The sequence below is a fragment of the Muntiacus reevesi genome, chromosome 9 (assembly GCF_963930625.1).
Source record: "Muntiacus reevesi chromosome 9, mMunRee1.1, whole genome shotgun sequence".
NCBI classification, from domain to species: domain Eukaryota; kingdom Metazoa; phylum Chordata; class Mammalia; order Artiodactyla; family Cervidae; genus Muntiacus; species Muntiacus reevesi.
The window spans coordinates 86,139,616-86,155,154 of record NC_089257.1 but is presented as its reverse complement, the minus strand read 5'-3'; positions in this window follow the sequence as shown (position 1 = coordinate 86,155,154).

The following is a 15,539-nucleotide window of genomic DNA, read 5'->3' as shown; positions in this document are numbered from 1 at the left end:
AATGTTCATTGGAAGGACTGATGCTGAAACTGAAACACTAATACTTTGGCCAACTGATACAAAGAACTGACTCATTGGAAAAGCCCCTGATGGTGGGAAAGATTGAAGACAGGAGGAGAAGGGGATGACACAATTTGAGATGGTTGAATGACATCACCAACTCGATGGACATGAGTTTGAGCAAGCTTTGAGTTTGGTGATGGAGAGGGAAGCCTGACATGCTGGAGTCCATGTGGTCACAAAGAGTCTGAAACACTGAGTTACTGAAATGAAGGCTTTCAAAAACATCCTTCTGGTTTAAGAATTCTGGAAAAATAATAATTGTAGAGCTGTTTCCCTTATGTATTGAGTATAGCTATCTATCATCACTTAGTCTCCTAGTGATGAACATATAGACTATTCTAAATATCTATTATGAACACTGCTGAAAACTCTCATCTATCTCTATATGTTTATTTTTGCAAAAAATTCCACAAAGCACAAATTATACTTACATACCTATTATATTGCATTCAGGAAATGATTTCCCAATTTTAAGCCAGATTCTATCTATTGTCCTTTGTGCAACAGTGTCAGCTTCCCTGTATATTTTGATGCTAAGACTTCATAACTAAGTGGACAATATATTCAGTAACTATGGGAAGAAAAATAATTAACTGACACAATTAACACAACCAAATGTCTGTATCTGATACAGTACTGAAACAGTAAGCACTGGAAGAATTGAAAGAGTACACAAGCATAAAGAACTAGTATCGATGGATTGTGGAAGGTATCAGTGGTGGCAGCACAAATTATAAATTTCTCCAAAAATAGAAAAGGGAATCAAAATTCCATGGAGAGCATAAGCAGCAAAACTAGGGGTAAAGGTATCAAAATTCAAACAGATTCTCAGCTATAAGACCTGAAAGTTATTAACATCTGTATGGGTAAAAAACAAGAAATCAAACAAGCAGCTTGATGGACCCGAAATGGAAGAAACCAAAAATAGCAACATGTATTGACTGGAAAGCATCCCTGGTCAATTTGAGAAAGACAACTGAAAAGGGAGGAACTTCCCCCACTCCAACAGCAGATGAGTGCACAGGACCCAAAATAAGGCCATTTGATGAAAAGAGGCCTGCTAACTTTTATGAAACTTAAAAACTGACTTTGTCACCTCTTTTCCAGAATAGGACTTAACACTGAGGAAAACCTACTGAGAGAGGATTCAAAATTGAGCAAGTTAAGGCTCATGGAGATAGAAGAAAGAGAATATCCACAGAAAAGGAGGAAAACAGAAGTGAAACAGGACTCAGATTTTCACAAAGTAGTCATATTCTGAACAAGGGAGGAGAGAGAGTGTGTGTGTTCTGGTATATACTGTGGTAGCCTGATGTGTGGGGGCTTCCCACCTAGCTCAGTGGTAAAGGATCCACCTGCCAAAGCAGAAGACGAGGTTTCAATCCCTGCATCAGAAAGGCCCCCTGGAGAAGGAAATGGCAACCCACTCCAGTATTCTTGCATGGGAAATCCTGTGGACACAGAAACCTGAATGGCACAGTTCATGGGGTCACAAAAGAGTCGAACACGACTTAGTGCCTAAACAATTATAATACTAAACAGTAAACTACAAAGGTTGTGGAAAACTATACTGATATAACACCCTGTAGATAAAGAACCAGATGGAGACTTAAGGATATATTAGATTGAAATTTTAAAATGGAAAATTTAAAGTATGGTGTTTATGAGTGTATGCCTGGATTTCGTATACACAGACACACACCCACACAGACATATGCACACACACATGAAAGCAATTATTATAAAAGCCAGGATACTGTTTATGTATGGGGATGAAAAAAGGTAAAATCTAGGATGGATCATAGGAAGGGAGCTTCTAGAGTGATTGACAAAGCTTTATTTCTTGGCTAATTCATTTCACCATGCATTCACTTCATGTGGTTTTGTGGTTTTTGTTTTTTTTTAATTTTTTTATTTTTCAGTGGGTTTTGTCAGACATTGATATGAATCAGCCATAGAGTTACACGTATTCCCCATCCCGATCCCCCCTCCCACCTCCCTCTCCACCCGACTCCTCTGGGTCTTCCCAGCCCACCAGGCCCGAGCACTTAACTCATGCATCCCACCCAGGCTGGTGATCTGTGTTTTTGTTTTATCTTACAATAAATGGTTTTAAAAGGGGACTAATTCTTCCAGTGCTGTGCTGTGCTTATCCACACAGTCTTACCTGACTCTTTGTGACCTCATGGATTGTAGCCCTCTAGGCTCCTCTGTCCATGGAGGTTCTCCAGGCAGGAATACTGGAGTGTGTTGCCATGCCCTCCTCCAGGAGATGCTCCCAACCCAGAGATCGAACCCAGGTCTTCCAAATTGCAGGTGGATTCTTTACAATCTGAGCCACCAAGGAAGCCCAAGAATCCTGGAATGGGTAGCTTATTCCTTCTCCAGGGGATCTTTTTGACCCACGAATTGAACTGGGGTCTCCTGCATTGTGGGCAGATTCTTTACCAACTGAGATACCAGGGAAGCCCACTTCTTCAAACCATATGACTAATTCCCCAAAAGATCTGGAAAAGAACATGAAGAAATATGAATATAAACCTAATATCTGTTGTAATCACATACTTTTAATACAGAATGCAGTCATTGATTTAAACCATTTAGCTTTACAAGATGCCAAAACAATTAACTGAATTATAAAAACTTCCACAAAAGATGGCATTTTATCCAATCTTGCCAAATAGTGATCTAACCAAATCTCATTAAATTAATTACATTTTTCTGAATTGAATGAATTAATTATTATTTGGGCTTCCCAGGTGACTCAGAAGTTAAGAATCTGCCTGCCAATGCAGGAGGCTTTGGAGACACTGGTTTGATCCCTGGGTTGGGAAGATTCCCTAGAGGAGGAAACGGTAACCCACTCCAGCATTTTGCTTGGAGAATCCCGTGGACAGAGGAGCCTGGCAGGTTACTACTGTTCATAGCATTGCAAAGAGTTGGATATGAATGAGCACACACACACTTGCATGACATATTTAAGACAAAGATTCAAGACCTTGACTAAACTGCCCTTAAAAACATTGTCTAACTCTGTTTTTTGAAGTGAAAAACACAAAGATATGACAGGAATTAACATCACAGTACATATAAAACTTGATAACATGCAAAAAGACCCTATTATGAGAATTCTCACAAAGATCATCCAATAAATGTCTTCTTAATCTACACTTCTTCAACTCTGTTTATCTGAAGTAGACCAGGTTGATATGGTTGTCATCCTCAAAGTCTGCAGAGAATAATTCCATCTTCATGGTGATTTATTATAAGGGATTATATTTTGAGGAAATAATTATATTAAGAGTTCAGTTCAGTTAAGTCACTCAGTCATGTCCAACTCTTTGCAACCCCATGGACTGCAGCATGCCAGGCCTCCCTGTCCAGGTGTCTCAGAGTCCACCCAAACTCATGTCCATCAAGTTGGTGATGCCATCCAACCATCTCTCCTGTGTCATCCCCTTCTCCTCCTGCCTTCAATCTTTTCCAGCATCAGGGCCTTTTCAAAAAGGGCAGCTCTTCGCATCAGGTGGCCAAAGTATTGGAGTTTCAGCTTCAGCATCAGTCCTTCCAATGAACACCCAGGACTACTCTCCTTTAGGTTGGATTGGTTGAATCTCCTTGCAGTCCAAGGGACTCTCAAGAGTCTTCTCCAACACCACAGTTCAAATGCATCAATTCTTCGCTTTCTTCACAGTCCAACTCTCACATCCATACATGACTACGGGAAAAACCATAGCCTTGACTAAATGGACTTTTCCTGGCAAAATAATATCTTTGCTTTTTAAAATCCTGTCTAGGTTGGTCATAACTTTTCTTCCAAGGAGTAAATGCCCTTTTATTTCATGGCTGCAGTCACCATCTGCAGTGATTTGTGAGCCGAAAAAAATAAAGTCTGCCACTATTTCCACTGATTCTCCATCTATTTGCCATGAAGTGATGGGAGTAGATGCCATGATCTTAGGTTTCTGAATGTTGAGCTTTAAGCCAACTCTTTCACTCTCCTCTTTCACTTTCATCAAGAGGCTCTTTAGTTCTTTTCCACTTTTTGCCATAAGGGTGGTGTCATCTCCATATCTGAGGTTATTGATATTTCTCCCAGCAATCTTGATGTCAGCTTGGGCTTCATCTAGCCCAGTGTTTCTCATGATGTATTAAGGAAAAATATATTAATTATATTAAGAAGAATTAATGTATTTGCTTCCTTTTCATTCCTCCATTCCTCACCATCTTCATTCCCACCTGCAGGAGTCCTAGTGGAAGGCAGTCATTCAAACGGAAGTCTAAAGTTGTGTTTTCTAGGACTGGGGAAGGGCAGAAGTGCAATCAAGTAAAATAATCAGAATAGCCGGGTCACTGTGAGAGTATTGAGATTGCTAGCCTCAGGGAGAGCCTAACTACAATCCCAGGTTAACAGCTATGGTTCCTCATTAGGGATCTACTGAATCTCTGATGGAGATAAGGAAGCATATTAGCAAGGATGGTCCTACTTGAGGACAAATTAACTTGTGGAATCTTGCAAGTTTCTCCAGTGGGCTCAGCCTGCAAAACAGTAAGAAGCAATTTGCACAATTCTGAGCTCTCCACAATCTAAGACTTTGTTTTATTATGGAGATTTTATCTTATTTAGTCTACATTTTTTTCTAAATTTCTATTCATTAGCCCTGCTATGGTTCCTATTCTTGGATATCATAAATTCATTCTTGCCTTATAGCTTTGACTTTTAAATAGCTTGCCACCACTTAGTTATTGCTTATTCATGTTGTGATTACTGAGCTCAGCTTCTTTTAAGTCACTCTCATTATTGCCTTAATCATGGCAGTTGTGCTTCTGTGAATCATTATCCTACCAATGTCACCACTGGTAGTAAAGTACTGGATCTCAGGTATAATTATTGTTTGACATTTATACTAATATTATTTTTCACTTATATAGGCTCTTTATTCATCTGAAACTTTAATCATAACAAGCGTTTTTTCTGGTCATTCTTGCTAAACTTAAAAAAAATTGCATAAAGAAATGCAAGAGGAGATTTCATGCATCATCATACTTTATTTCTTAATTTTCAGATGTGGAAACAGAGTCCAGCAAAGTTTGACTGAATTGCCCAAAGGCTCTTGTCTGTAGCAGAGCCAAAATTAAGCAACAGTTTTCTTGACTTGGTCAGCACAAATTAATTTTGAAAAAATGCAAAATATAAATGTATTAATAAATAAATTTTTTTAAAAATATGACTCATAATCAAGAGTAAAAGCTGTACAATTGTAGGTGCTGCTTGCTGAATAAGACTTATTAAAACACATCCTCTGAGGTCAGTTGTTACCTAAAATTTGTTGATAGGCTTGATAGATGAGTCCACCCAGATACGGATTCATACCTATAACAAGTCTCAGGATGGGACGGGGCAGTGTGGAGAGCTGCTCACTTTAAAGATAGCAAGACAAAGCTCCTTCTGTGGTCCCGCACACTCTGTCCTGTGTCACCTCTTCATGGTTGCCTTTCTACTGAAGAGATCTTAGTACTTGGCTAGTATGGGTTTCTCCAAGTTTCCAAATCTTAGATTGTAAATGAGTTTTTTGATGTCTTCAATATGTTATTCAAAAGTGCTTGCTACCCGCTTTGCTTGTTAACTTTGTGAGAAATTCTCTTTCCTTCTTCATGCAATTTTCTGTGATGTTTTCCTAGCAGGCAGGCATTTATTTAAAAATAAAAATCACTGAAAGGGAAAATTTCTCATTGAGGCTCAAGTTTCAAGCAATTTCTCACTGGACAAAAATATGATGCCATCATCCTTTGAAGTATAACACTTAAAAATTTACTTGATTGAAACAGCTAAAGGAAAATGTCTGGTTAATTATTTCATTTAATTATGTAGCAGGCAAAAGAATACTATAAACATCACTTTTTAAATTTGGATATTAGGTAAATTATACTTGATCTCTGAAAAAGTAAAATAGATGCAGTTCACAAATTATATAATTATGGGTAAAATATCTGATTCACTTGAATCATTCTGGTGTGCTGAAAGCTAAGACATTAACTAGGTAATTAGGATTGTCATTTACTAGGTATCTATCATGCAGCTTTTGTAAGTTCTATGAATCTGCAAGAGATATAGGATATAATTTATGGCCTACAGGTATTTACAATCTAATTAGGAAACCATGTAACTGAAACAATTAAAGAGAAGCTAAAGGGTAAGGTGACAAATCCAATCTGGTTTTGTGGAGTGGAATAGTCCAAAGTGGGAAAGATGTGAGCTGTGTCCTGATGTAGGATGGGATTTAGATAATTAGGAAGGATGAAGTAGGCATGCCAGAAAAGGAAAATTCTACAGGAAAATAATAATAATAATCACACAAAAGGTAAATAAGTTGTTGTATATGCCCTATAGTGACATGCCCTACCCAGTTGAAGCTCTATTCAATAGAATAATGAAGAATTATTAATGCCCTTGAAAGCAGGCTGATGACTTAGATTATTCCAGGCATCTTTGTATCCCCTGTCACCCGGCTGCTCAGCAAATCCCCATTGAGTTAAATGAGCTAAGAGATACATTAGTCCTTCTCCTTCATTCACAAAAAATAAAACTGAAGGTCAGAGAGACCAGGATATTTGAACAATATCTCACTGGCAGCGGACTGCACACACTCACCACTACCTCTTAACTCCACAACAGAAAGTTCCAGATGGCAGAAGTCATGTTTAAGTTCACCCACCCTGAATCCACCAGATGCTTCTAAAGTTTCTGTTGAAGACAATATATAGGCAGGAAAAGTCACATCTCTTTGGAAGCTCTTGTTCAAGTGGAAGGGATCCTCTTCAAATGAGATGTAACTCTGAGTTAATTTTCCACATGATCTACAGTACAAAGAGGCTGAGACAAATAAAACTGAGGATTCAAGCTTCACTATCATATTTTCTTACAAGGAAAAGAGAAAAAAAGTACTTCCGCTAAACTCATGTATATTAAGTGATGGAATGACAGCCTGAAAGTCATCAGGACAGAATTTGGAGGGGAGTCATTCATTGTAAACCTTTATTTATATGCTTTCTCAAGAACATTTAAATGTATCAATGCAAATTGGAAAATGCCCTTCAATCATCTGCTAATTGTTCCATATTCCTCCAGACATCAAGTTTTTCAAAACTCTAGCTGAATTTGACAAAGGCAGTAGTTCCCAGATTTCTTGATATTTTCACCATGAGTATCAGGCTGATGAACTGAATTTCTCAATTTATAGCCACGTTTTTTTCATAATGTAGGATGTGTCCATTTCTCTCAACATAAATATTATGTTCCTACTTCTGTTTCAAATTAATAGCTTCTTTAAGTTAACTATGTTTTTGTTGTACTACTATTTTGTTTGTGGCTTTTTCTATTTCAGCCTTACTAAAATTAATGAATTAATAGTGAAACTATTGAAACTATAACGCACTGAAAGTTGAAAACACCCGCATACTATCTCTTACTAAATGGTCTTTTCTGTGTTTAGTTTTGTCCTTTTTATTCCGATTCATTGTATCCACAGTGCTAGAACCAGAAGGCACTCAGAGCTATTTGTTGAATGAATAATTGAGTGCTATCTTCTTAAAAAGTAAAGAAAAAGGGAATGCTTAAAACAAGATAGAAACTATAACATCAAAAAAAAAAAAAAAGACTGGAATATTTCATGCAGTGGGTAACCAGAGAACTAATTTGCTACATGCATTAACCACTTGCATGTCTACTGTTTTTATAGACTTTCCAATATCCCTATCATCCAGGGAAAGCAGGTACTTCATTGGTCAAATGAATTTATTGACTTATCTAAGGTTACATATTCAGTAAATAGAAGTGTTCAGACTCCTGACTCTGAGTTTATTGCCGTAGCTACTATAAAATGCTACACTCTGAATTATTTTGGGTTTCACAGACATCACAGTAATAATTTGTCCAGTTATTCAGTATTTTGTCTTTTGGAAAATTAGTTGATATGAAAGCTAACTTCTGGATTGTGACCTGCTGGAGGAGACAGTCACTGGAGTTCTGAACATTTTTTAATAAAAAGTGCAAACAAGATTTAGCAAGAAGGGCCATGAGTCAAAAACATTAGTAAAATATTTCCACAACTATTTTGGTTCATTTATTTTTCCCTATAAGAAATGTCAGCCTTTGTTTATTTAAAGATATGCAACCACCATTTATTAATACCCTTTTTAGTCAGACCACATAATGCAGGCAGGCAATGTTAGATAAAACATCTGCAGAGCAGACTTGCTTTCCATGACTGATGTTGTTTCACAGAGATATGTCATAAACAATATAACTGCTGGAAACTCAAATAACAGCATAAATAAGATATATCCATGGAAAGTTTTGAAAAACCTTAAAACAATTCTCCTGTATTTTTAATTTCCTAACCTTATAATCAAGGCATCATATTTGTCTTACTATTACAGAGTTGTGCATCCTCTACCAAAATGATTTGCATGGAGACAGATGCTCTGCACTGAGAATATATCAAGAAAATAATTAATTGGAAGTGACAAGTGCCTTCAGCCAAAAGACCAAAGGGAATTGTCACCTTGAAAGTATATGTAACAGAAGGAGCCAAAGAAAAAAAATGAAACGGCAAAAGTGCCAGTGTTAATCCAGAAATTAATCTTAGGGGTGTGTTAGTCCAGGTTAATTGAACCAACAATGGTTTTTCTTTCATTTTGAATCAAAGCATATTCAAAAAGAGAGGGGAGGCCAAAATATCCTCAACTAGATTAGGGGAAACAGGACAGCTGAATCAGCAGCATAATCAAGAAATATTTGAAGAAGTGACATGTATTTATTGGGCAAGATATATAAATGTGGCTCCACCACTTGAGTTTACAAATTAGGACTGACAGTACTTATCTGGGAAAAGGAATCCATCAAAAACAAAGTTTTGATTGAGTGGCGTTAAGCTGCAAGCAGTTTAAACATTCTGTGCCTAAACAAAATTTGTTCCTGCCTTCCAGAAACTTAGATTCTAAGAAATATAATAATAGCAATATTAGAAACAACAATAACCTCTATCATTATTGGCACCATTTCTTGAGCTACTAGTTACTGAGCCTCTGGAGGGCTCCTTTGGTGGCTCAGTGGTAAAACAATCTGCCTGCAATGCAAGAGATTCAGGAAACACGGGTTCAATCCCTGGGCCTGGAAGATTGCTTGGAGGAGGAAATGACAAACTACTCCAGTATTCTTGCCTGGAAAATCCCATGGACAGAGGAGCCTGATGGGCTGCAATCCAAGGGGTCACGAACAGTCAAACATGACTAAGCAACTGAGCATGAAAATAAAATGCCAAGTACTTTACAGGCATTATCTCTCCCAATCTTCACAATCTAAAATGTTACTTTTGTCTCCATTTTAATGTTGGAGAACCTGAAGCTTAAAGATAATAACCTGCCCAAGTTCCATAACTAGTAATAGGTGAGTGGATTAACAAAAATAACACTCCAAAGCCTGTGGGCTCTTCCTCTGTAATACTGTGTCCTAAATTAGCCACATGTAAAATGCTTCCCTGGTGGCTCAGATGGTAAAGAACCTGCCTGCTAATGCAGAAGACATAAGAAACACAGGTTCGATCCCTGGGTTGGGAAGATAACCTGGAGGAGGGCATGACAACCCACTCTTGCATTATTGCCTGGAAATTCCCATGGATAGTGGAGCCTAGTGGGCTAGAGTCCATAGTATCACAAACAGTCGGACATGACTGAAGTAACTTAACATGAATGCAGGCAGAATGAATGAAAAGAAGCATATTAGTCCTAGATGGAATTGGACGGTGAAGACAAGATAACAATTATACCACAAAAAAACAAAAGAACAAGCAGGATACTTATTTTAAAAAGCACAGTGATTGCATAGAGATAGATAGCTAGCATACACATTCAACCTCAACTGTAAGTGCATAATTTGAAGTTTCAAGAAATGTAAAATGAAGAATTTGAATCTATTGTCTCTTAATGTCATGTGCAATGACTGCAGAGAACCAAGATTCACTGGAGAAGGAAATAGCAAGCCACTCCAGTATTCATGCCTGGAGAATTCCATTGCCAAAGGAGTTTGGTGGGCTATGGTTCACGGGGTTGCAAAGAGTTGGACACGACTAACAAGTTGGAGTGACTAATGCACACACACACACAAATAAGTCTTAATACAGTCAGCTAGTGTTTGATAGCTACAAAGGGACATTAAGACAATCCTATTAATAAAATTCTTACTAATGTCTTTTTATTTATAAATCTCCATTGGAATAGGCAATGAGAGAAACTTAAATTCTAAATTAAATGTAAACATAATTTTTTTACAAATGGACATGGCACAAATGACTGGTTGAAAACTGAGAAAGGAGTGCAGTAAGGCTTCATACTGTCACCCTGATTATTTAACTTATATGAAGAGAATAACATGTGAAATGCTGCATTGGATGAATCACAAGCTGGAGTCAAGATTCATGTGCTTAATCACTGGTGCTGGGAAAGATTGAAGGCAAAAGGAGAAGGGGACTGAAGAGGATGAAATGTTTAGATAGCATTACCAACTCAGTGGACATGAATTTGAGCAAGCTCTAGGAGATAGTGGTGGCCAGAGAAGCCTGACATGCTAGAGACCATGGGATCACAAAGAATCAGGCATGATTTAGTGACTGAACAGCAACAACAAATTAATTGTTCAGACATTCTCAAATGGCAATACATGAGAGGTACACCATTAATTACAACAGTCAATAGCTATTTGAATAAATACAAAGCAGTAGTGGGAATCCTTAACGAGTCATAAATGGAAAAAAGTAACAGTAATTCATCAGTCAAACATCCAAAATAAACTCTATTGGAACAGCATATGTGAAAATCAGATATATCTTTATTAAGGAGAAAACGCAAATAGGTAATAACCCTCATATTTATTGTTCAATACACTGGCATGTGAATGAGAAGTCACTTCAGTCATGTCTAACTCTCTGCAACGCTATGGACTGTAGTCCTCTGGGATCCTTTGTCCATGGGATTCTCCAGGCAAGAATACTGGAGTGGGTTGCCATGCCCATCTCTAGGGTATCTTCCAGACCCAGGGGTCAAACCCATATCTCTATGTCTCTTGCATTGGAAGGTGAGTTCTTTACAACTAGCACCACCTGGGAATTAATATTTTTCTTTGCAAGCTCTCTATCAGACTGTTGGAGTAGGTAAATCATCTCATTTGAGGGATGAAGAAAGTGGGCTTTGGGGATACTAAGTGATTTTACAAAGATGAGATAGACACTGATGGTTGGCATGGTATTTTAGCTGTTTTTTTATTTTGTTTTTTAATTAAAGCTGGCTGTCTTCAATATGAAAGAGAAGGAGAAAGTAAAAGAAAACAGATATAACAGTTATATTTTTAGTTTAATGAGGCTATATCTGTTGAAATTATGGAAATCTAAAAAGTAGGTCAAAAGAATCTGTTTTGCTGGGTAACTTCTGTTTTGAAACATATATGTATCTGAGAGTCATATGAAGCTGCCATACTTGCTTCATTGTTGTTAAAAACATCATTTTGTACAAAAATCGTTTGGCATTTCTGCAGACTCCTATATTTGTCTAACTTCTCATGCTGAAGGTCACCTTAGTACAGGGATAAAGAGTTTATCACCTTTTTTGACAAAATAAATCCTTCTTTTCCATCTGCCACTAGGGTGGAGTAGGAAATGTATTCATATATGTATAATAATATAACATATTTATTATATATTATTATATATCACATTATAATGTATATATTAATAATCTTATAATCATTGTTATATTATATGGTAATTATATATTAAATAAATTATATATATTGCAACTCTATATTATATTTTATCATATTATAATATATTAATATATGTTATAGAATATAATATGTATTATATGCATATATGCATACATATATATGTATAATACACATATTATAAGCATATATATATATATGTTTATCCCTTGTGGTCATATCATTGGCAAATATTTTTCACTCTTTGTAGGTTGTCTATTTGTTTTGCTGATGGTTTACTTTCTTATGCTAAAGTGCTTAAATTTAATTAGGTCCCATTTATTTATTTTTGCTTTTATTTTCTTTACTTAGTAAAAGAAGCCAAAAAAAATCTTTCTGTGACTTAAATGCACCTATTTACTAATGAATTAGATATATTTTCATTATATATATAATTACTCCATTGTATATACAGAAATATATATTATATTTATTTATATAATATACATTTCATATAATATTATATATTATCATATATTATATATTACCTTTTATATATTATTATATATAATATCTTTAGTATATATAATGTATATTGTATTTTATTATATATAATAATATATTATATATATTATTATATGTTGTATATACTATATATGTGTTATATATAGAATATATTATATATATGATAATATATTTTATAATATGTAAGTATATATTTTATGATGTATTATAATTTTATTATCATATATTATACATTATATTTATAATTATATATTTAATACAGAGTTATATATATTTATATATAATAATAGAATATAATATTTTTAATGTAATATTATATAATATAAGATTATATATCATATAATGTTACATATAATTTTATGGAATATAATATTATTATGTATCATATAATATTACAAATAATATTATGATTTATATATATTATAATTTTATGTGTTATATTAATATATTTAGTATTATACACAGTAAATATATTATGTTGTATATATAATATAATATATAAATTATAATATTATATCATATATATTATAGTCTATATGTAATATAATATTATATATAATATGTATATATATACTTATATATATTACACATATTATATATATATTAATCCCTTATGATCATATCATTGGCAAATATTTTTCCCTCTTGGTAAGTTGCCTTTTTGATTTGTTGATGGTTTCCTTTCTTATGCTAAAGTGCTTAAATTTAATTAGGTTCAGTTTGTTTATTTTTGCTTTTATTTCCTTTACTTGAGGAAACAAAGCGAAAAAAAATATTTCTGTGACTTAATTGCAAGGAGAGTCTCCCAGTGTTTTTCCCCAGGAGTTTTTTTTATGGTATTTGGTTTTAACTTAGGTCTTTAATCCATTGGAAATTTAGGTTTGCATGTAAGATGAGAAATGCTCTAATTTCATTTTTTACATGTAGCTGTCCAGTTTTCCCAGGGTCACTTATTGAAGAGACTGTCTTTTCTCCATTGTATATTCCTGCCTCCTTTGATGTAGATTAATTGATCAAAAGTGGGTGGGTTTATTTCTGGACTCTCTATCTTTTTCCATTGATCCAATTCATTCTAATGTCGGGGCTTCCCTGGTGGCTCAGTGATAAAAAAATCTTTCTACCAGTATAGGTGACATGGGTTTGATCCCTGGATTGAGAAGATATCCTGGAGAAGGAAATGTCAACATATTCTAGTCTTTTGCCTAGGAAATCCCATGGACAAAGGAGTCTGGTGGGTTGCATTCCACTGAGTTGGAAAAGAATCAGACATGAGAGCAACAGAGCAATTCTTATATGTATATAGTGATATTTCAATGTAATTTTAATTTGCAAATCTCTGACAGCTAATGAAATTGAACAACTTACATTTGGCTTCCTGTCTATGTATACATCTTACTTTGTGAAGTTTCTGTTCATTTTTGCCCATTTTTAATTGAGTTCCTGCATTTTTCTTATTAAATTGCATGTATTTGTTATAATTCTGACCATGCTTTATAAAGAAGTTATCCTACCCTGCAGCTTTTCCTTTCATTTTTCTAACAATAAGTTTCAAACAGGAGGAATTTTTAATTTTGATGAAGAAAAGCTTGACATTTTTTCTCTTATGCTTCATGATTTGGAGAGTTATACGGGAAATTGTTCTCTAATACAAAGTCAAAATGATCTTCTTCTAAGTGTTTTTCTAGAAAATTTATAATTTTAGATTTTAAGTTTAGAGCTATGATCCATTTCAAGTTTATATTAGTAATGATGTAAAACAAAGGTTGAGAATAATTTTTTTATATAAATATTCAGTTTCTCTAGGATCAATTGCTAGAAGGATAATCATATACCTACTAAACAACATCATAACAATTATTAAAATCTTTGGGAATTGTCCTCAGGGCATATAGTCAGTGGAGAAACTTCATTCACTAAAACTAAGTCTCAGTTAATAATGAGAGCCTAGGGTATTAGACGGAGAAGGCAATGGCAACCCACTCTAGTACTCTTGCCTGGAATCCCATGGACAGAGGAGCCTGGTAGGCTGCAGTTCATGGGGTCGCGAAGAGTCGTACACGACTGAGTGACTTCAATTTCACTTTCATGCACTGGAGAAGGCAATGGCAACCCACTCCAGGGTTCTTGCCTGGAGAATCCCAGGGACGGGGGAGCCTGGTGGGCTGCAGTCTTTGGGGTCGCACAGAGTCAGACACGACTGAAGCGACTTAGCAGCAGCAGCAGCAGCAGGGTATTAGAGCAACAACCAGCTCCCTTACCACCAGAACTTCTGTATTATGAAAGCTCAACCATAGCCATTGTACACCAGGGAGGTCGGACCAAGAGCACTGAAGTTCCTTCTCATACCAGCTGTCAGTCTGGGACTAAGATTTTGCCCCCAAAGAGAAAGATTTATCAGAAAGGCTATACTACGTGTAGCAGACCCAAAACTTTGGGGCTCTAATTATCACCACCTCCAACTCACTTAACAGACTAGGAAATGCAAAAATAAGATCATAAGGTGCCAGCTACCCATTCAAGTACACACTCGTAGAGTAGGACTATCATTCCAGGAAAAGCTGTTCCCAATCTTCAGTTTCAGTGCAAAGTATAGGGCTTCTACCCAGGTGGAAGCATAGCTATAGGGACAAAGAATTCCACAGTTCTACCTGAGGGGACTGACTCTATCTGGGAGTAACTGTGAGAACTCCATGCTTAAGGGGCTTGTCAAAAAAAAAAAAAAAAAAAAAAAATTGAAGATCTCATTGAAAGCAATTAAAAGGAGGCTGACAGCCCTGGGGTACAACAAAAATAGCAGAACAGTTAGAAGTTTAATAGCACCAAGACAAGAAACAACCAAGAAGAGCACTCCTATAATCAGTTACCCCGGGGATCAGGAAATCTGTATATATGCACTAGACTGCACCCACTCAGAAGCAATCACAGCAATATGTGGAACAGACTTGAAAGCATTCCATAAAGTGAACACAGACCCATCAACTTAGAATGAACCCTCACTGGCATAAACACTTTAACAAAACTTCTGATTAATCACCAGTCATCCCTGAAATTTTGAAGATTATTTGCTTGCCCAAAGAAGCATCCTCTCATGAAAATAAATAAATAAATAAAAGAAAAGAAAACAGAGTAGGAGCGTCCAAATTAGCCATCACTGGCTCAATGTGAGGGGAAAAAAAAAAAAAAATATATATATATATAT